The sequence below is a fragment of the Oryctolagus cuniculus genome, chromosome 21, assembly GCF_051225735.1.
Source record: "Oryctolagus cuniculus isolate XC-2025 breed Fujian yellow rabbit chromosome 21, ASM5122573v1, whole genome shotgun sequence".
Classification (NCBI taxonomy): domain Eukaryota; kingdom Metazoa; phylum Chordata; class Mammalia; order Lagomorpha; family Leporidae; genus Oryctolagus; species Oryctolagus cuniculus.
Genome location: NC_142887.1, coordinates 29,571,721 through 29,592,684, shown reverse-complemented (window position 1 = coordinate 29,592,684; position 20,964 = coordinate 29,571,721). Strand labels below are relative to the sequence as shown.

At 47.3% G+C, this 20,964-nt stretch overlaps 1 protein-coding gene and 1 long non-coding RNA gene across 11 annotated transcripts in view; both read right to left on the bottom strand.

The window, feature by feature from the left end:
- LOC108178662 (Ig lambda chain C region-like) overlaps window positions 1-20,964 on the bottom strand; it is a 362,049-nt gene that overhangs the window by 186,215 nt on the left and 154,870 nt on the right. The window lies entirely within an intron of this gene.
- On the bottom strand, window positions 16,555-20,741 carry LOC149119882 (uncharacterized). Its single transcript, XR_016227359.1, has 2 exons — window positions 18,657-20,741; window positions 16,555-18,547 (listed from the first exon to the last, which is right to left on the bottom strand). It is a non-coding gene; the product is annotated as an uncharacterized LOC149119882 (long non-coding RNA).

Here is a 20,964-nt window from a genome sequence, read left to right as displayed (position 1 = left end):
TGGGGTTGTTCTTTTCTTTCTTTTTTTTTGACAGGCAGAGTGGACAGTGAGAGAAAGAGAGACAGAGAGAAAGGTCTTCCTTCTGTTGGTTCACCCCCCAATGGCTGCTCTGGCCGGTGTACCGCACTGATCCAAAGCCAGGAGCCAGGTGCTTCTCCTGGTCTCCCATGTGGGTGCAGGACCCAAGGACTTGGGCCATCCTCCACTGCACTCCCAGGCCACAGTAGAGAGCTGCACTGGAAGAGGAGTGACCGGGACAGAATCTGGCGCTCCGACGGGGACTTAGAACCCGGTGTGCCGGCGCCGCAGGAGGATTAGCCTAGTGAGCCGTGGCGCCGGCCGATTTTTTTAAGATTTATTTTTATTTTATTTAAAAGGCAGAATTACAAAGAGGAAGGAATAAACACACAAACACAGATTGAGAGAGAGAGAGAAAGAGTGAGTCTTCAATAGCTGGTACCTTACCCAAATGACTTCAATAGCCAGGACTGGACTAAGCTGAAACCAGGAATCAAACAACATCTGGACATCTGGGTCTCCCATGTTTGTGTCAGGGACTGAATCATTTGGGCCATCTGCTACTGCTTTCCCAGATGCATTAGCAGGGAACTAGATCAGAAACGGAGCAACCAGAACTCAAAAAACAGGAGCTCATAAGGGGTGCTGGCATTTCAGACTGGCTTAACCCACTGCACCATGATTCCAGCCCCCAATTTTTTTCTTTAATAAAGAACAGATTTAAGACTGCCTACTTCTGTTTACAGCTTTGCTTAAATCAAAAATACTTTGATGCATATTTGAGTTTTTATTAAAGTTTTCAAGCTCAGTTTTTTGGGGGGGCTAAGTTAATTTCAAACATTTAGAGTTTCGCAGATTAAGCATTTTTATAGTTTTAATGAGAATTGAGTTTTGCTTAGAACTTGGAGGGTATGTGTGAATATATATGTTGTCATGTTTTTATAAATTCCCTTGCTATGTAGCTTGCATAAAAATTTGTTTCTATAATAAAAGGAAAGACATTTTAATTATAGAACTTTATCTCTGCCAAATGAGTATAGTATAAAAAGCACAGGTATGAAAATAATCATTTGAGAGTAATTCCTAGTTAGGAAAATTGGAAACTAAACTGAAGTTCAAAGAAATTGTTAAATATGTACACCTACTGTAAACAATTTCAAGAGTTTATCCAAAGTAATGACTACAGAAGTTATGGCAGTACAAAATTTTATTTAAAATGCAAAATCAGTAACTGTAAAGTTGTATTTTGCAGTTGTACATGATAATATCTGAAAAAGATACTAAATGCAATTAAGCTTACTTAATTTTAAAATATTTATTTTCATTTTATTTGAAAGGTAGAGAAAAAGTTCTTTCATCTTCTAGTTCACTCTCCAAATGCTTGCAATGGTTGGGGCTGAGCCAGACTAAAATCAGGATCTTGGAACGCAACCTGGGTCTCTCATGAAGGTGGCAGGGACCCAACTACTTGACCCATCATTGCTGCCTTCCAGGGTACATACACATTAGAGGAAAGTTGAAATCTGAAACAGCTGTGACTCAAACCCAGGTACTTCAGTATGGGATGCAGAGGAGAGATCTGAACTGCAGTATACACCTGTCCCAGGCTCATGTAATCTTACGATGATTGTATTCTTGGAAATGTTATATAATTGAATTATTTTACTTTGAAAAAGCTTTCATCTTATTAAATAGAAAAGTGGATTCCATTTCTGTGGAATTTTTCCTTTGTGAATCTGAGATTTTTTTTTTTTCAAGATTTATTTATTTGAAAAGGCAACAGGGAGGAGAGAACATCTTCCATTTACTTATTCATTGCCTAAAACAGCCAGGGTGGGCCAGGCTGAAGCCAGGAGCCAGAAACTTCATCAGAGGCTGCCATGTGGGTGGCAGGGACTCATTTGCTGCTTCCCAGCACATTAGCAGGCAGCTGGATCGGGAAGCAGAGTAGCTAGGACTTGACCTGGCACTCCTACGGGGGATGCTGGTGTTGCCACCACAATACCTGCTCTAGGTATGAGATGTGAATGAGAACAGTTAGCCAAGGTATGGAAAGGCTGCAACAAAGCACGAGAGTCTGTCTTAGCTTTAGGGCAAGCATTGGGCAACTATGACATTTGGGCCAAGAACTTGAAGTTTCAGAGCATTGTTGTTGATAGAGTGAGAGTGAGCTGCAGTTCCTAATGCTATCCAGTGATAGAGTCCAAAGTAATGGAGAGAAACAATGTCTTAAGGCTATGTGTGTGTGAGAACATACATATCAAAGCCTCAATGCCACGTTTCTATTATTTTTTTCTTTTTAAAAATTTATTTATTTGAAAGAGTTACATAGAAGGGGCCGGCACCATGGCACAGTAGGTTCATCCTCCGCCTGCGGCCCTGGCTTCCCATATATGCACCAGTTCTAGTCCTGGCTGCTCCTCTTCCAGTCCAGCTCTCTGCTATGGCCTGGGGAAAGCAGTGGAAGATGGTCCAAGTGCTTGGGTCCCTGCACCCACATGGGAGACCGGGAAGAAGCTCCTGGCTCCTGGCTTCAGATTTGGGCAGCTCCAGCCATTGCAGCCATTTGGAGAGTGAACCAACGGAAGTAAGATCTTTCTCTCTCTCTCTTCCTCTCACTGTTTGTAACTATCTCTAAAACAAATAAAAATCTTTGTCCAGCGCCATGGCTCACTAGGCTAATCCTCCGCCTTGCGGTGCCGGCACACCGGGTTCTAATCCCGGTCGGGGCTCCGGATTCTGTCCCAGTTGCCCCTCTTCCAGGCCAGCTCTCTGCTGTGGCCAGGGAGTGCAGTGGAGGATGGCCCAAGTGCTTGGGCCCTGCACCCCATGGGAGACCAGGAAAAGCACCTGGCTCCTGCCATCAGATCGGCGCGGTGCGCCGGCCGCAGCGTGCCGGCCGCGGCGGCCATTGGAGGGTGAACCAATGGCAAAGGAAGACCTTTCTCTCTGTCTCTCTCTCTCTCACTGTCCACTCTGCTTGTCAAAAAAAAAAAAAAAAAAAAAAAAAAAAAAAAACTTTAAAAAAAAGTTACACAGAGAAAGAGAGGCAGAGAGAGAGGCCTTCCACCCGCTGGTTCATTCCCCAGATGGCTGCAACAGCCAGAGCTGTACCGATCCGGAGCTAGGAGCTTCCTCCGGGTTTCCCACATGGGTGCAGGGGCCCAAGGACTTGGGCCATCCTCCACTGCACTCCCTGGCCACAGCAGAGAGCTGGATCAGAAATGGAGCAGCTGGGACACAAACCGGCGCCCATATGGGATGCAGGTGTTGCATGCTGGGTCTTTACCTGCTACGCTACAGTGCAAGCCCCACGTTTCTATTTTTTTGAGGAGTTATTAAGTACAGCTGCTTACGTTGCCCATATCCCATTTTTGAGTGCTTGGGTTCAAGATCTGGCTGTGCTTCTGATTCCAGCTTCTTGATAATGTGCACCCTGGGAGGCAGTAGGTGGTGACTTGAGTAATTGGGTCCTTGGTACTCATGTGTGAGACTTGTATTGAATTCCTGGCTCCTGGCTTAAGCTTGGCCTAGCCCCAGCTGTTGCAGGCATTTAAGAGACAGAGGCAGAGAGAGAGTGAATCTTCCAGGCCCTGGTTTACTCCCCCAAATGCCAGCAACAGATGAGGCTGGGCCAGGCTGAAGCTGGAGCCAAGAATTCAGTCCGGGTGTCCTGTGTGGGTGGCAGGGATCCAACTACTTGAGTTGTCAATGCTGTCTTCCAGGGTACACATTAGCAGGAAGCTGGAATTGGAAGCAGAGCCAGGACTCAAAACCTAGGCATTCTGAAATGGGTTACAGGTATCCCAAGCTACTTCTTAATTGCTACATCAAACAGCCCCAAATTCCACTTTTGCCACAGCATTTTTGAAATGCGTGTGTAGAAGGTTGAGGTCCAAAGATTTCTTTTCATTATGTACTCTGGTCCTTGCAGTCCAAGCTAGTGGTGTTTCTCCACATCGTTAAAAATTTTGTCTACTGTTGGTCTTATTTGTGTTGAATCCAAAGAACTCGATGCCAAAGCCGCAGTGATACAGCCAGCCCTTCAAGTTTAGGTTTTCTCTGTCTTGGTTTTCTGCTGAATCAGCTGAGAAATTAAGAGAGAGCCCAGTACTAGAAGCAGTCCAGACTAACTCCATTCCATGGCTCCTTTCCAGCACTTATATAGTAGACAACACAGGGTGGAAGGCCATTGTAATGAATTTTTGCCAACAGACAACAAGATGTAGATTTTGACAAAAAGAAGTTTAAAAAGGCTCCATTAAGACTGCCCCTGCCTTTACAATAGCTGGTACATAACCACTACATTTGCTGTTTGGAGATGATGGGTTCAAGACATACGAATACCCTTAGACTGTGGGACCTCAGCGGCCTGGGCCTGGTCTCCCTCTCCCAGCCCCTCCCTTTGCTGGGAGTGTCTCTGTTTCCTACTCAAATAAAACTTTGCTTCTTCTCTTCTCACTGTCGCATCCAGTCTGGTAAATTGTCCTCAACACCAGGACACCAACCCTGACACCTCACCAGTTTTCCTGCAACAATAATACTCCTAAACTTCTGATTCTTTTACTCTCTTAAGATTTTAAATTTATTACCATTTTCATTCTATTGTTTGAGATGATCTCAGGCCCACCCTTAATCTCTTTAGAGGGTCTTTCTTTGAATGGTCCGCAGAATCATCACCTTGGATCTTTCTGAGCCTTTATGAAGGATTTTTTTTTTTTTTTTTTTTTGACAGGCAGAGTGGACAGTGAGAGAGAGAGACAGAGAGAGAGAAAGGTCTTCCTTTGCCGTTGGTTCACCCTCCAATGGCCGGCGCGCTGCGACCGGCGCACTGCGCTGATCCGATGGCAGGAGCCAGGAGCCAGGTGCTTTTCCTGGTCTCCCATGGGGTGCAGGGCCCAAGCACCTGGGCCATCCTCCACTGCACTCCCTGGCCACAGCAGAGAGCTGGCCTGGAAGAGGGGCAACCGGGACAGAATCCGGCGCCCCAACCGGGACTAGAACCCGGTGTGCCGGCGCCGCAAGGCGGAGGATTAGCCTAGTGAGCCGCGGCGCCGGCCTTTTTTTTTTTTTTTTTATGAAGGATTTTAACAGTCACATGTTCAACCTTTAGTTAGACCCCATTTCTTCAGTGTCCTGGTTGTGATCTTGGCTTTGGAGTCCTTGATTTGAGCATCTTTTGCCATCTGGCGAGATCAGGACTTTTCCATACCAGCAAGTACTGGTTCCCTTTTCCTTAATATTCCTTGCGCTAGAGGATCTCGCCCCTGGTACTGCACTGGAAGCCGTGAGGAGAAACCGGGCGGCACTTGCAGCACTCTGCCTGGAAATCATAGCTAGGTTACTCAGTTAATTAGGTGCATTCTCCACTTCTCATGACTGCAACGGATGGTGTCACTAAACTTCCTGCTGCTATGTAACTGTGTAGCCCTGTGCCAATTTTAAATAATAGGTTCTCTGCTTTTGAGTTACCCCAGGTGAACCTCTTCAAATTCCAGTTTTCTACTCTGGTTTGCATTAACTCTCCTCAGCTTCTATCTTCTGCCCACTCCCCAGTTGCAAAATTACTCCTGTGATATATCTTGCAGCAGATCCCCCTTCCAGGTGGATACCATCTTATCTACTGCTGTGTAATGTATTACCCCGGACTCACCAAATCAAACCAGCAAGCATTGATCAGATTCTCTTGGTTTGAGGGCCAGCACTTTGGAGTCAGCTTAGCTGATTGGTTCTCTCTCAGCTTTCATGAGGTAGTTAAGACGTTGGCTAGGGTATAGTTACCTGAAGGCTTGATTTAATGCAGAGTGAGAAGGCAACATGCAAATCTGTGTTTTGTGATTACAGGTATATATGGCGGTGTCTCTGAAAAAGAATGATAAATACTAAGTGCAGTTGAACTCCATCTTACAGTGCTTTTGAAGTAACATCTTGACAGTAGGGACTCAATTTTGGAGCACCTGAGACTCCATTCTGGAAAGGTGCCCCCCCACACCGTGAGCCTCTGGTCTGAAACTGTGATCTAAAACAGTTGAACAATAGCAGTGCACTACATCACACTTGGCAGAGCATAGAAACCCCCTAGCATGATCGCTCAAGCTTGGAAGTGAATGGGCTACACCTGGGTTAATGATAAAAATGTAATTTGTCTATGTCCTACATATGATTAAAACCAATACCTGGATTAATGTTAAGATTATAATTGGAATTGTTAAGATCGTAACTGGTATTGTCAAGATTATAATTGATACTAGTTTCACATAGGTTTTAGGAAAGCTTGACCCCGGTAACCATGTATTCCCCCCTGTTCCTAGCAACCATGAATTCCCCTCCCAATTTTGTGGTTTTTGCCTTTATAAACCCTGTTGCTTTGGGCTCAGGGTCGACAGTTCTATAGGGCATGAGCCCACTCTCCACCGCCAGCAATAAAGGACCATCAAATTTTGTCAATGTGTGGTGCTCCTCTGTTTGCACTCCCTCAGGTACAACACTTTCTCCTTCCAAATATTGTGATTGAGTTATTTTGCCTTTAAAATGTTTTTATTTTTTGGAAGCAGTGTTTGAGATGCCTGCATTTCACCTTGTAACACCTGGGTTTAAATCCTGGCTCTGGCTCCTGATTCCAGCTTCCTAATGCTGCAGATCTCTGAGGGTGGGTGCCAGGGAGAGGGAGTGGTGATGGCTTAGATGCTTGGGGTCCTGCCGCCCTTGTGGGCGACTTGGATTGCATTTCCTGTTCCTGGCTTTGGAGCTGGCTTTGACCCTGGCCCAGCCCCAGCTGTTGTGGCATTTGGAGAATTGGCAGTAGATAAGAGTGCCGTAGTCTCTCTGCCTCTGAAATAAATACATTTTTAAAAATTAAGGAAAAAACTTTTCATTTTGGAATCTCACAGATCATGACCACTGTCACTTCTGATGAAGCCCTTTTAACATTTACCTATTGTAAGCAGTTTTTTAAGGAAGACACGGAAGTGTTCAGAGGCCCAGGACTCAGACACCTGATCCTGGACTCTTTATTCACCCTTGTGGGTGGAATTTTCCACTAAAATGGAACAATTTGTGGGTGTAGAATGGGGGTGGAACCTGCCATGAAAGAAGCATTCTCATGCCTGAGTTAGCATGTTCAATGGCCTGGAGGAATTCTAGTTGTTGGGGATGCTATGTCAGAGACCAGAAGAGCAACAGTTTCTGTCGTGAGGGACTTCACAGTCTAGTGGTACAACCACTTCCAGACCACCTGTGAAATGAGAGGTTGTGATTGTTGGGGTTTTCCTGAGGTGCCCCTTGGGGCCCTTGTGTGCTGTGGTGTAGCAGGTAAAGCTGCCACCTGCTGCATTGGCATCCCATATATGTGCCAGTTTTCTAGTCCCGGATGCTCCACTTCCAACTCAGCTCCCTGCTAATGTGCCTGGGAACATAGCAGAGGATAGTCCAAGTGCTTGGGCCCCTGCACCCACATAGGAGATCCAGATGAAGCTCCTGGCATCAGCCTGGCCCAGCCCCGGCTGTTGTGGCCATCTGGGGAGTGAACCAGTGGATGAGAGATCGATCTCTCTCTGTAACTCTGCCTTACCCCCTCCCCCCACCAAAAAAAGAAAGGATTATTGTCACAGAGATGATGCCTTAATAGAACCTTTGGAACCTAAAGAAGTTAAAGATTCAGGGGCTGATGCTGTGGCACAGCAGGCTAAAGCCACAGCCTGCAGTGCCAGCATCCCATGTGGGCACCAGCTTGAGTACCAGGTGCTCCTCTTCCAACCCAGCTCTCTGCTGTGGCCTGGGAAAGCAGTAGAAGATGGCCCAACTCCTTGGGCCCCTAAACCCATGTAGGAGACCCAGAAGAGACTCCTGGCTCCTGGCTTCAGATCAGCTCAGCTCTGGCCGTTGTGGTCATTTGGGGAGTGAACCCGCGGAATGGAAGACCTCTCACTCTCTCTCTCTCTCTCTGGCTCTGCCTCTCTCTGTAACTCTCTTTCAAACAAATAAAAGATTCATTCATCCTTTCACTCAACTTTTATTTATTTATTTGAAAGGCAGAGTTACAGAGAGAGAATCTTCCATCTGCTAGTTCATTCCCCAATGTCTGGAGCTGGGCTGATCCAAAGCCAGAAGCCAAGAGCCTCCTCCAGGTCCCTCACACAGGTGCAGGGGCCCAAGCACTTGGCCATCTTCTGCTTTCCCAGGCCATAGAAGAGAGCTGGATTGGAAGTAGAGCAGCCAAGACTTGAACCGGTGCTCATATGGGATGCCGGCACTGCAGGCAGTGGCTTTACTTGCTATGCAACATCATCAGCCCCCACTCAACTTGATAAAGAGACTTATCACTGCTTATCAGACACAAGCTAAATTAGATTCTGCTGTCTTGGAATTTAGTCTGAGACAAGAGACTGGCCAAAAAAAAAAAAAAAAGTATAAAAATATAGGGACAGAAAATACATCATTGTAACACATGAGTAAATGGTGGGAAATCTGCCTGGAGAGATCAGGAACGCTCTCCAGTACAGGGAAGATCTAAGTGACATTTGAGAAAAACCAGCAGATAATGTGGAAAGATGAAAGCTTTCTGGATAAGAGCTTATCCTACCCAAAGGACTATGAGAGAGAAAGAAAAGTGTATTCCTAGTACAGCAGAAGTGATTTGATTTGGCCAGCTATGCGCTGGGACTGAGAAGGGCTGAGAACATCTCTGCAGTTTGGACTTGATCTTTTGGGTGACTTTGATGACTTTCGAAGGGAAAGACCCCAGAGCATACTGGAAGTATAGAAAAACACTCTGCCTCTGCTATGAAGTATGTATTGGAGAGGTCTGGGCAGAAAGGACGGAAAGGTGAGGCCAGCAGTCCAGAGCGAAAGGTGGAAGCGTGCTTTCATGAAACTGACAGAAACCGTTTTCAAGAAGAAACATTTCAGTACTGCCAGTTGCTCCTTAGGGCTAAAAGGCAAAAAGAAAAGTGCACCTGTAAAATTGTCAGATACTGACGGTAGCCAGAGCACCTCAGGAGCTCATGGAAGGAGTCCTCCTGCTGCAAACCAACATGGCCTGCTGGGTCACAGCCCTCAGGCCATCCATGCAGGTGACAAGCATGGATGTGGATATGTAGAAATAATGTAAAAGGAGGAGCAGGGTGGGATTTGGGCCTAACTTTAGGATGCCACTTGGGAAACCCACATCCTGTTTTGGGGTGCCTGGGTTTGATTCCCTGCTTTTTTGGGGATTCCAGCTTCTTGCTAACATGTACCCTCGAGGGTGATGGCCCAACTACAATCTCTACCACCCACGTGAGAGACCTGGATGGAGTTCCTGGCTCCTGGCTTCAGCCTGGCCCACCCTTGGCTGTTGTGGGCATTTGGGAGTGAATCAGTAGATAACAACTTAATGTTGTCTCTCTTTCATATAAATGAAATAAATAAAAAGATACAATGAGGAGAGAGTAGGGCTGTGGACCCTGTTTATTTTGGGGAGTGTCAGGGAGCATAGAGTGAGAGGACCAGATTTCCTTTTTTTTTTTTTTTTTTTTTAAAAGTTTATTTAGTATCAAGCAAGATAGGACTTTGCTTAACACTACAGAACATTCCAAGATTTTAGTTACAAAAGAATACCACATTATTTGCACTTGTAATTGGCTTCCCTTTTTACGCAAGAGAAAAAACAAAGAACTAGCATATTGCTGAAAGATAAAATAACTAAATTCTATGGAAACCTTTAAAATAAAAGGTGAAGCTTATGTTAAAAGAACGGATTAACATATTTAGTAAACTTATTTTTTTGTTTAACACTAGTTAAAGTTATTTTTTCTCCTTTTGATGACCTATTTTTTCATTTGAGGGCAGTCCTTGGCAAGAGGCCTCTAGAGTTTGTCTGTTTTCTCTCCTGCTTGCTGCCTGGCTGCATTATCCTCTGTCTGTGGGCCTTTGAGGGATTAAGGGGGACAAACAAAACAAAACAAAGAGGCCCAAACAAATGAAAAAATCACCAAAGCAACTCAGGCTAAATTGAATCTGCAGCACCACAATAGAGCATCAGGGGTCAACAAAACAACAGGCAGGCAGAGCTCCGGTTTCTGGTTCTCCTCTTCTTGCCCCACTCCAAGGCCCTAGGTTTACTGGGGTGTGTGTTGGGGGTGGCCTGCGGTGGGATTTGCATACATCCGATCCCCCCAGGAGTTAGAGGGAGTGAGATGAAGCAAGGATGGTGGACTGGACTCGCTAACCCTGAGACTTGTTCCTGGGCACGTCTTCTGCTTGAATTCATTCACCAGGAGCCAGGGGCCCAAGGCTTGGGACCCAGTGCCAGTTCCCTGTACTGTTCTGAACTGAGTAGCTGATGTCTGGGTGACTGGCCACAAAAGGAAACAGATGTCTATAGAAATGCAAGGACTAGAAAGAGTTAGTTAAACTGTTAGGTAGGAAGTCAGAAATTTAGCTTCTATGTGTATGACAAAGGCCTGAAGACCAGCACCTACTGTGGAAGCCCAGCATCTTGCACTTCAAAGTCCTGCTCAGACCCTGATAACCTCCCAGATGGTCCCAGCCCTTCCCCCGAGGAAAGTTCCCAGGAGAACTCTCTCCTCAGGACCAAATGGGTTACCTGATAACAGGGGCAATAAAACCTTCTCAGATGCCCTAAGGAAGCCCCCCTACTCTGCCCAGGTGTCAGCAAATCTGGGGAAGAATTTGCTAATTTTCACCCAACAAACCCTTCTGCCAGGACTCTCCATCCTTTGTCCTGGAGGAGGAGGTGGGGTAAACAGACTTCCTTAACCTGTCTGCTGGCCGGTGCCACGGCTCACCAGGCTAATCCTCTGCCTTGGGGCGCCAGCAAGGAACTCTTAACTGGGTCCACTCCCCAGGGAATACCTGGACCATCACTGCTGCCATCCAGGGTGTGTAGTAGGAAGGCAAAGGTAGCACTTGAACCCAGGCCCTCCAATATGGAACGTGGGCATCCTATGCAGGTAACCTGCTGTGCCACAATGCCTGCCCTTAGAATCTTTTTCATTACAAGTTATTTTATTCTGTATATTTATGGTGAACCGCATAATGCTTTGATATTAATATTTACATCTCTTTAAACATTTTTTTTTGGCAGGCAGAGTGGACAGTGTGAGAGAGAGAGACAGAGAGAAAGGTCTTCCTTTTGCCGTTGGTTCACCCTCCAATGGCCGCCGCGGCTGGCGCGCTGCGCTGATCTGATGGCAGGAGCCAGGTACTTCTCCTGGTCTCCCATGGGGTGCAGGGCCCAAGGGCCTGGGCCATCCTCCACTGCACTTCCGGGCCACAGCAGAGAGCTTGCCTGGAAGAGGGGCAACCGGGACAGAATCTGGCACCCCAACCGGGACTAGAACCCGGTGTGCTGGCGCCGCAAGGCAGAGGATTAGCCTAGTGAGCCCCGGCGCCGGCCTCTTTAAACATGTTTTAAAACATTTTTGGTTACCATGATTTCACATATTTACAGGGTATAGTGTGACCTTTCGGTATTTTTATATACTCTGTACTGATCAAATCAGGATCCTTCTCATTTCCATCTCCTTTTTGGGTTTAAAGCCTTTGAGTGCCTCTCTTCTAAGTTATTCATAAACTATGTAGTAGGCTGTTGTGAAATATAGTCATCCCACTGTGCTGTAGAACTCCAGAATTGTCCCTTCTGTTACTTGTGCTTTGGTGCCTGTTATTCAACTGCCCTCTGTCTCCCTTTCCCTTCACCTTCCTAGTAAAAGCTTTTTATTTCCTTTCATAACAGAAAAATCGCAAATTGTCTACATATTCAGCATCACAGAAATATTTAAATAGTGCATCTATTTGAGACAAGTTTGAAAACCCTGCGTTTGAAGAATATTTAATGAGCATGCAAACAGTCTCAGTGTGCAAATAAGACACAAGTAGGCATTCATATTGTAAACCCAAATCTGTACCAAAACATGCATGTAACAGATCACACACACAGGCACATGTACATGGGTAGAAGAAATCACTCAAATAAGCTAAGAGTGTTGAGTGGAAAGAAAACATGGAAAGTTCCTCAATCCGTGATTTGAAGTCCGCACGACTCAAGCACCGGAACATAGCAGTACCAAGAAAGGGCAGCACTGTGGGGAAGGAGAGCTCCGCAGGCCAGATGTGAGTCCTGGAACAGGAGATTGTGTGTGTGCACCTGTGAGGCAGGGTGATGGGGGCTGTGGCAATGCAGAGCGCAGACTACACACAGTCTTCCTCAGGACCTGTGCAGGATCGCTTCCAGGATGCCTGGAAGGTGCACAGTCTGCAGCAGCTCACATCAGAATCTGCCCAGAACCCCTGCACATCCTGTCACGTAGTTTAAAGCATCTCTAGGTTACTTAGCATACCTAATGCCGTGTAAGTGCCACATAGATAGATGTCGTACTGTATTGTTTTAGGGAATAAGGCAAGAAGAATGTGTGGGTGTGTGTTTAGTTCAGACTCAGTATTTTTTTTTCTCAAAAAATTTGCATCCACAGTGATGGAAGGTTGACTGTATTTCTATTCTACCTCCCCACCAAGGGCTGTCAGACCCCCTGCTTTTGAAGGCTGGGGGCTGAGGAGCCCAGACTTTTCCCTGACGTCTCCATCATGAGTGCTTGTTTGGAGGTTGTGGCAGGGGAGTGCAGACCAGTCCTCTTCTAGCGGGGAAGGTCGTCCTCGTCCTCTCACTGAGCGTGCAGCTTTGGGAGGGATGCACATGGAGCGGTGAGGGAGGAAGGGGACACCTTGCTAGCCAGCCAGATCAGCCGCATCAACCCTGGCAATCAATGGGGTGACAGGTGTCGCAGCCAGATTGCCCTCACATCCTGATGTCCCCATCTTAACAGCTTTATAACAATGGCAGGTCACACAATCCACAGGCTGAATTTTTCCTCAAATCCATGGTCTTAGGTAAAAAAAAAAAAATGTGAATCCTTTGCTTTTCTTTTAAGCTGGAGAGCTGGGAAAGCTGCACCTCTGTCCATGCCTCATTGAGGACATTTTCCCCAAGTCCTGCACCTGCTGAAGGCAACCGTGCCCTAAGGCTGGTTAAGTCCCCTTGAGCCTAGTCACATGCTGCCCCTTGTGCCCACTCCAGCGGAAGCCCAGTGTGTCTGTGTATGGGGACAGTGCCTCAGTCTCCCTCCAATGATTAACTTTGTGGACCTCAGTCTCTTTATTAATTATCTGTTGTTGTGTAACAAATGATTCCAAAACATAAAAGCATTTATTTTCTGATAGTCTCAGTGATAGGGAGCAAGGGGTTGCCTGGCTGAGTGCCTCAGGCTCAAGGCATCTCATTTAGTGGCAGGAACACTGTCAGCAGGGGCTGCGTTCATCTCAAGGTTTGGCTGGCACAATAGGTCCTCCTCCTCCTTCTTGTTCTGGTTTTTAATGATTTATTTATTTATTTGAAAGAGTTACAGAGAGGAAGGGAGAGACACACAGAGAGAGACAGAGAGAGAGACAGAGACAGACATCTTTTACCTTTGGTTCACTCCCCAGATGGCCGTGAAGACCGAGGAACCAGGAGCTTCATCTGGGTCTCCCATGTGGGTGCAGGAACCCAAACACTTGGGCCATCTTCTGCTGCTTTTCCCAGGCCATTAGCAGGGAGCTGGGACAGAATTGAAGCCAGATGGTACATGAACCGGTGTCCATATATGATGCGGGCCTTGCAGGCTGCAGCTTTAGTTGCTGTGCCACAGTGCTGGCCCCAGCATTCACTTCCAATCCAGCTCACGGGTCTTGGGTCCTCACTACGTGTGCTTCTCCACAGGGTTGCCCCAGAACAGGGTATCCAGCTGCACTGCTGCCCCTGCCTCAGGGCAAGAGAAGCCGAGGGAGACTGCATCTTCACATAACCTGATCTCAGGAGTGACATCCCATCGCCTCAGTGTTCTTTCCTGAAAGAACTATTTTTTTGTTATCTGAAAGGCCAAGCTGGGGCTGAGCCAGGCTGAAGCCAATAGCCCGGAGCTCCATTGGGGTCTTCCACATATGTGGCAGGAACTCAAGTACTTGAGCTAGCGTCTGCTGCCTTAACAGGCACATCAGCAGGGAGCTGGACAGGAACCAGAGGAGGCAGGACTTAAACAGGAACTGCTTAACCTGCTGCGCCACAGTGCCTGCCCCACTCCTGTGTTCTCTACTTAGAATCCAGTTGTTACATCTTGTTCAAGATGGCCTCAGTGTACACTGGCTTCTGTGTTTACTTCTTCATAGCAGACTGGGATCATTCACTCAAACCTGCCAGTGTCAAAATGAATTTTTTTTTTTTGCATATCGAATTACTTTAAATGTAGACCAGTGAGTATATTTTGAGCCATTCGGAGCCTGTCTGCTCTTCATGGCCCCTGAAACTGCACTAAGCATCTGCTAGTCATAGATGTGAATGCTCCCGCACTGCTGCTGCCCTCCCTAGCTCTCGGACCTTGCGATTCCTGGACGTGCTGCTAAGTGGCATCGAGATACACAATCCTTTCTCCAACTCCATGCCTCCTTTGGAGGGCTGTTCCTACTTCCTCTTCTTGGTGGTGGCCCTTGCTGCTGTCTCTGGAAGTTCTCTTTCTGAGAGAGACTTCCCTTCACAGTCTGCCCAAGTACAGCCCATACCCAGCTCCTTGTGTGCTCCTGCCGTCTCCCAGTCATTCCTCTTCCTTAATCTCCCCCACATCCTCAGTCTCACGTGGACTAGAATAATCAGAGTCTGGTTGGGAAAATCAGAGTAAAACGTGGTTCAGGGTGTCAAGACTGAGGGTTCAAACCCAGAAACGACCAATCAGTTGCTTGAACCAGCCGTTCTCCAAGCCCGAGTTTGATTACAGCATGGTTTTATACCTTTTATATGGTTTTATATATATACTTTATATATGGTTTTATACCTTTTCTTCTTTTTTTTTATACCTTTCTTTTTTCTTTTTTTGTCTTCATCTACATGAAAGGCAGGGTAATAGACACACACACACACACACACACACGAGAGAGATTCCATCCTTCCATCTGCTAATTCACTCCTCAAATGTCTGCAATAGCTAGGGCTGGGCCAGGCCAAAGCAGGGATCCTAGAACTCCACTTGGGTCTCCCCTTGGGTAGCAGAGGCCCAAGTACTTGAGCCATGGACCTGCTATCTCCCAGGATGCATTAGCAGGAAGCTGGATTGGAAATGGAGTAACTGGGACTTGAATCAGGCCCTGCACTATGGGATGTGGACATTTTAAAGTGGGAGACTTAACCCACTGCACCATAATACCTATCCTGATTTTATACTTATAGGATGAGTACATATATTGATTAAATCAGGTTTATTTTATTTTTGAAGATTGATGTATTTATTTGAAAGGCAGGGGAAGGGGGAGAAGAGAGAGAGATCGATCTACTGGTTCACTACCCAAATGGCTACAATAGCTGGAACTGGAACAGGCTGAAGGCAGGTCCCGGGAACTTGATCCAGGTCTCCCACATGGGTGACAGGGGCCCAAGTACTTGGGTCATCTGCTGCTTTTCCAGGTGCATCAGCGGGAAGCTGGGTTGGAAATGGAGCAGCTGGGACTCAAACGGGCACTCCAATATGGGACACCAGCATCATGGATTGTGGCTTAACCTGACCCGCCACCGTTCTGGTCCCATGAATCAGATTTACGAAGTACGGATTTCTGTATGGTTACGAATCACATTGACAACTGGATGAGATCTGTCAGGCAGGGAGGGCAAGCAATGGGGTCAGTAATCACTTATCCTACAATGGCCTTCAAGCTCACCCCTTCCGATGCAAGAAGTTTTCTTGCCTATGGCTGCTGTTTCCTTGGTTGCAGATGAGGTTCATTGAAAGGTCCTGTGACCTGGGAACCAGCCAGAGGGCATGTGGCGTCTTTGCAGCACAAACAGCATCCTGGCTGACTTAGGTCACCTTTTAAGCGCACACTCAGTACAGCAGTCACTCACACTCACTCAAAGGCAGGGTTACACATGGGCACGAATAAGTAGAGGCGGAGTTTACTGGAAGCTGTCTGGTCCCCATAGTCTGCTCTCTGGCCTCGGAAGACAGTCATATCGCTCTCAGATGCCAGACACACTTTGTAGGACTGGTGTTCATCTTTGTACACAGGACCAGGAGATGCTGCAGAGCAAACTGTGAGGCTGAGGCGGGGTGTTGTGTCACTTCCTCATCTGCAGCTGACACTGATGTTGGCCACTATATCCTCCTTCCAGGCTGGGCTCTGTGATGGTGAAGGCAGCCTTGTCTCCAAGCAGGGAGCCTGAAAGTCCAGCAAGGAATTCTGGGGCTCCATAGTTACTAGTGGTGACAGCCCCTGCACTGGAGCCATAGGGCGGTGTGACTGTCCTTCCAGGATGTGTGGGCAGTGACTCTTCCTGAGTCACCACAGCCTGGGCTGGCTTCTGGACAGGCGAGGGACCAGTGACTCAGAATGGACAGCGTGACGGCAGCCAGGACCGCAGAGGTGTGAAACAGGAGGACCGGGGTTGCCTTGCTGGTAGGAATACAGCCACCTTGGAAAACAGCCGAGTACTTCCTTGTAAAGTGAGCAGTTTTCCTTGTGACCTATCCTTCTACTCCTGGTGAATCATTCTAGGGAAATGGAACCACAGAGTGACTTACCGATGAAAACGTGCAGCAGGATTACTTGGAGCGGATCGATGTGGACAGACCACAAACGCTTGCCAGGATGTGACTAAGCAGAAAGGTGTAACATTTCTGCATTGGAGGCCTGCACAACTGTGACAGAGAATGAAGTGCTCCTACACACATTCCGTGCATGGGTTTCACAATGCCTATTTGGAGCATTAGAAAGTGAATACAACAGAGCACACACCACATGTTTCTCTTGGAATGGAATAATCTGTACGTATGAAGCTGATCCTGGGGTCTTCAGGTCAGAGTTGCTGAGACACTGAAAACTGCCACAAGAGAAACGTATGGGTGATGGAAATGTTCTGTATTATTATTGTGTGATCGTTAAAAAACTGTATAATAAATTAGTGATACAAAGATTAATATGTAACAGTATGTTAATGTGTGTAAATTATATATATGTATGCATATATATATTGACTACTACTTATTAAACTGTACAATTTCAAATATGTTGAATTAAAATTACCATGAGTTGCCGGTGTTGTGGTATAGCTGGTAAAGCCACCACCTGTAGCACTGTTATCTTGTATGGGTGCCAGTTTGTGGCCCAAGTGCTCCTCTTCTGATCCAGGTGATTGCTAATGGCTTGGGAAAAGCAGTGGAGGATGGCCCGCATAGGAGACCTGGAAGAAGCTCCTGGCCCCTGGCTTTGTCCTGGCCCAGTGCTGGCCATTGCAGCCATCTGAGGATTGAGCCAGCAGATCGAAGATCTCTCTCTGTCTCTCCCTCTAACTCTGAGTTTCAAATACATAAATATTTTTTTAAAAAAACCACCATGATAATACTTCACGTGCAAATACTCAATGACTGAATGAACAGGTGATTTTTAGGAAGTAAGCATGAATTATGTTGTCACGTTCAAGAGACTGTAGGGAGCAGAAAAGCAGGACAGGGGATGAGAGCAGGCAGGAGCGTGTGAAGGGGTCCATGCTGCTGTAATTTCTGGAACTTGCCCTCACTGGAGATGCAGCCCCTGAGAACTGGAAACAGCAGCAGAGCCTACTTAAGTCTCTCTTCAAATGCAGTGTGGGGATGGGTGAAGGCTTGAATCCCTCCAGGAGCAAGCAGGAGGCGCGAGGGATACAGGGACAGAGAGAAGGGGAGGGAGGATTTGGGGGTTGACAGAGTCCATGGAGTCCGTGACTATGAATATCTGGTTGCGTTCAGAGGGAGCAACACATGTCTATCACTGGAGTGGGTGCCAATAAATCAGCTCTGGGGGCATCACTAATATCACACTGTGTGAGCCAAGCTGCGGAAATGGATCGGTGGATGACCGTGGTTGCGCTGGTCAGCATTTCCAGCAGCTGACAGTGTGTTTCCTTTTGATAATTCATTGCAGACTCTACAGAGCTGTGCCCTGTGCTCTGTGACCTCATCTGTCTGTGCCTCCCCCAGATGCCCTAATGTGGCTCAGGTTCAGGCTGCACCTGTGTGTTTTCTTTTTTCCCTGTTGCTGGGCATAGCCTGCTGCAGAGAAGTCTGCCCTGGGGTCTCCACAGATGTTGATCATTGAAAGCACTCAGAGCCAAGGTCTGTGGGCCCAGAGGTTTTTGTTTTGCTTCCTCATCATCTGAAGCACTGTGTTCCCACTGCACAGTAATAGTCGGCCTCGTCCTCGGGCTGCAGCCCAGAGATGCTCAGGACGCCTGCATTAGCCGAGTCATCCTTGGATCCAGAGAAGCGGCTGGGGACCCCGGAGCCCTGGTGTTTAATATCATCTGTGTGGTAGCCTAGCAGATACCTGGGAGGCCTCCCTGGCACCTGCTGGAGCCACACTAAAGGGTACTCGCCAACACTGTAGCCAGTGCTCAGGGTGCAGGTGAGTCTGGCTGTTGTGCCCAGAGACGCAGACAGGGAGGGTGGCTGAGTCAGCACAGGCTGGGAGAGGGAACCTGCAGACACAGAACACGGGGAGGGGGCAGAGGTCAGGCTCACGTCCCTCAGGGCTCTGAGCAAGGGGTCGGAGCCAGGCTGGGACCTGGTCCCCAGGGCCGTCCCTACCTGTGCAGTGAGAGAGGAGCAGCAGGAGCAGAGGAGCCCAGGCCATGGTGGTCACAGCCCCTGATGCCCACAGTGGGCTGTGCTGCCCCAGGCCTCCTTTTCTTCCCAGCCTGTGCCAGAGGAGGGGCTGCACATGCAAATGAGGCCCCGCCCAGTGCCTGCCCCGCCCCTCCCTGAGCCCTGGTGCTGGGGCTCAGCTCCCACTGTAGACTGAGGAGGATGAGGGTTTATTGCACTTCTTGGGGATGCCTTGAGAGGAGAGGAAGCACCTGTGAGACCAAAGTCCATGCTTATGGGACTGTCAGGCCTGAGAGCACACAGCTGCTTACTCCCCTGCAGTGAGCACAGGGCCCAGCCCCCAGCCAGGGCTCCTCTGAATGGTCCTGACAGCTTCTGGGTGGGTCCACAGGATAGTCCCACAGTGCCCCCTGCTGGTAGCAGGACACACAGAGCCTCATGTCCCAGAGAGGGGGTAATCCATTTGATTTCTGCAGCTCACCAGGCACTGCCTCCATTCACTCACTCATGATCTGGTATTGAATCCCGTGATTCTGATGCAGCGTGGTGATTACTGTGGTTTCTTCCTCAAAGCAGGCGTCCTGGTCTCTGTGATGTGCACACATGCACGTAACTGAAGACGTGCTAGCTCCCTGAGAGAAGATACTTCAGTGATATCCTTTCATTGGTATAGGGTTAAGGATGTGCATATCTTGTCTGCCTTTCATCTCTTGCACGTTAAATAATTGGATTTCCAGCTGATCTCTTGTAAATAAGCTTGTGTGTGTGTGTGTGTGTGTTAAAGATTGTGTAAGAGGCAGTTACAGACAGAGAGGGAGAGACACAGATAGAGATCTTCCATCTGCTGGTTTGCTCCCTAAATTTTCATGATCTCTAGGATATATATCAAAAAGCTACTGATACAACTTAAAGTTTAGCATCATTTTGTGATTTGACAGTACTTTCCATGTGATCTAAATAAGCCTAATGAGATATTACCCCCTCAAGATGACAGAGACACCCTGTGAGGAGCTCGAAGGGCCCAGCTGGAAATCTTACAGTCAGGAGATGTCATTGAGCACTTTGACCTTGAGCAGGCCTGCGAATGAGGTCAAAAGAATTAAAACACTGGGGCCGGCGCCGCGGCTCACTTGGCTAATCCTCCGCCTGTGGTGCCGGCACACCGGGTTCAAATCAAGTTCTTGGGCCCTGCACCTTCATGGGAGACCAGGAGAAGCACCTGGCTCCTGCCTTCGGATCAGCACGGTGCGCCGGCCGCAGTGCACCAGCTGCGGTGGCCATTGGAGGGTGAACCAACGGCAAAGGAAGACCTTTCTCTCTCTCTCTCTCACTGTCCACTCTGCCTGTCCAAAAAAAAAAAAAAAAAAAAAGAAAGAATTAAAACACTGGGTTAAAATTGGACCCCAGATCACTGTGAAGTAATAGTTATCTATTTAATCAGTTTGGTTTGGTTTAACCAGAGTGATAAGCTACATTTAATCAGCATTATAAAGTGATTAAATATTTCAAAATGAATAGCTAGCAAAATAATGCTTTAGCTCTTTTAAGATTTTTTTTCAAGCAGTCAGAACTTAATAAAGAGAACACAATAAATTATTTTGAAAAAACCAATTTCTTGTATCCTTGGTTAGTTACCAGAAAGATAAAGGAAAACGAAACAAATCCCCAGAACTCTCCTGCATTGTTTGTCCTTCTGGGAAGCTGGATGAGAGGACCTGAGCGTCAGACCTGATGGGTCGGTATCTGAATGTGATTAGACATAAGAAGAGTGGGTGTCCAAGGTTGTGAGTACGCACCATACCACAATAGAGTGTAAACAAGAAACCTTGACGAGAAGGGTACCTGACTCTTACAGACAATACAAGCACTTGAAATTGTTTAATTACATACAACGGTTTAAGTACTTCAAGAAAAGTCCCAAGTAAAGAATCAAGTTATTCTGTTATTTATTCCCAGGCTTTGGAGACATCTTCAGTGTGAGATCATAGTCAAGTCAAAACCTCGGGGTTGTGGAGGGGGGAGGGACAGCGTACAAGACCTCACTCTAAAGCTGAGGGGCAGAGTCACCAATTAATCAAATCGAAATTGTAAAAACAGGAAAAGCTGCAGTTCAAAATATAGTTCAAAGAATTTTTTAAAGATTTTTTTATTTATTTGAAAGAGTTACACACACATACACAGAGAGAGAGAGAGAGAGAGATTCCATCCACTGGTTCACTCCCCAACTGGCTGCAATGGCCGGATCTGCGCTCATCTGAAGCCAGGAGCCAAGAGCCAGGAGCTTCCTCTG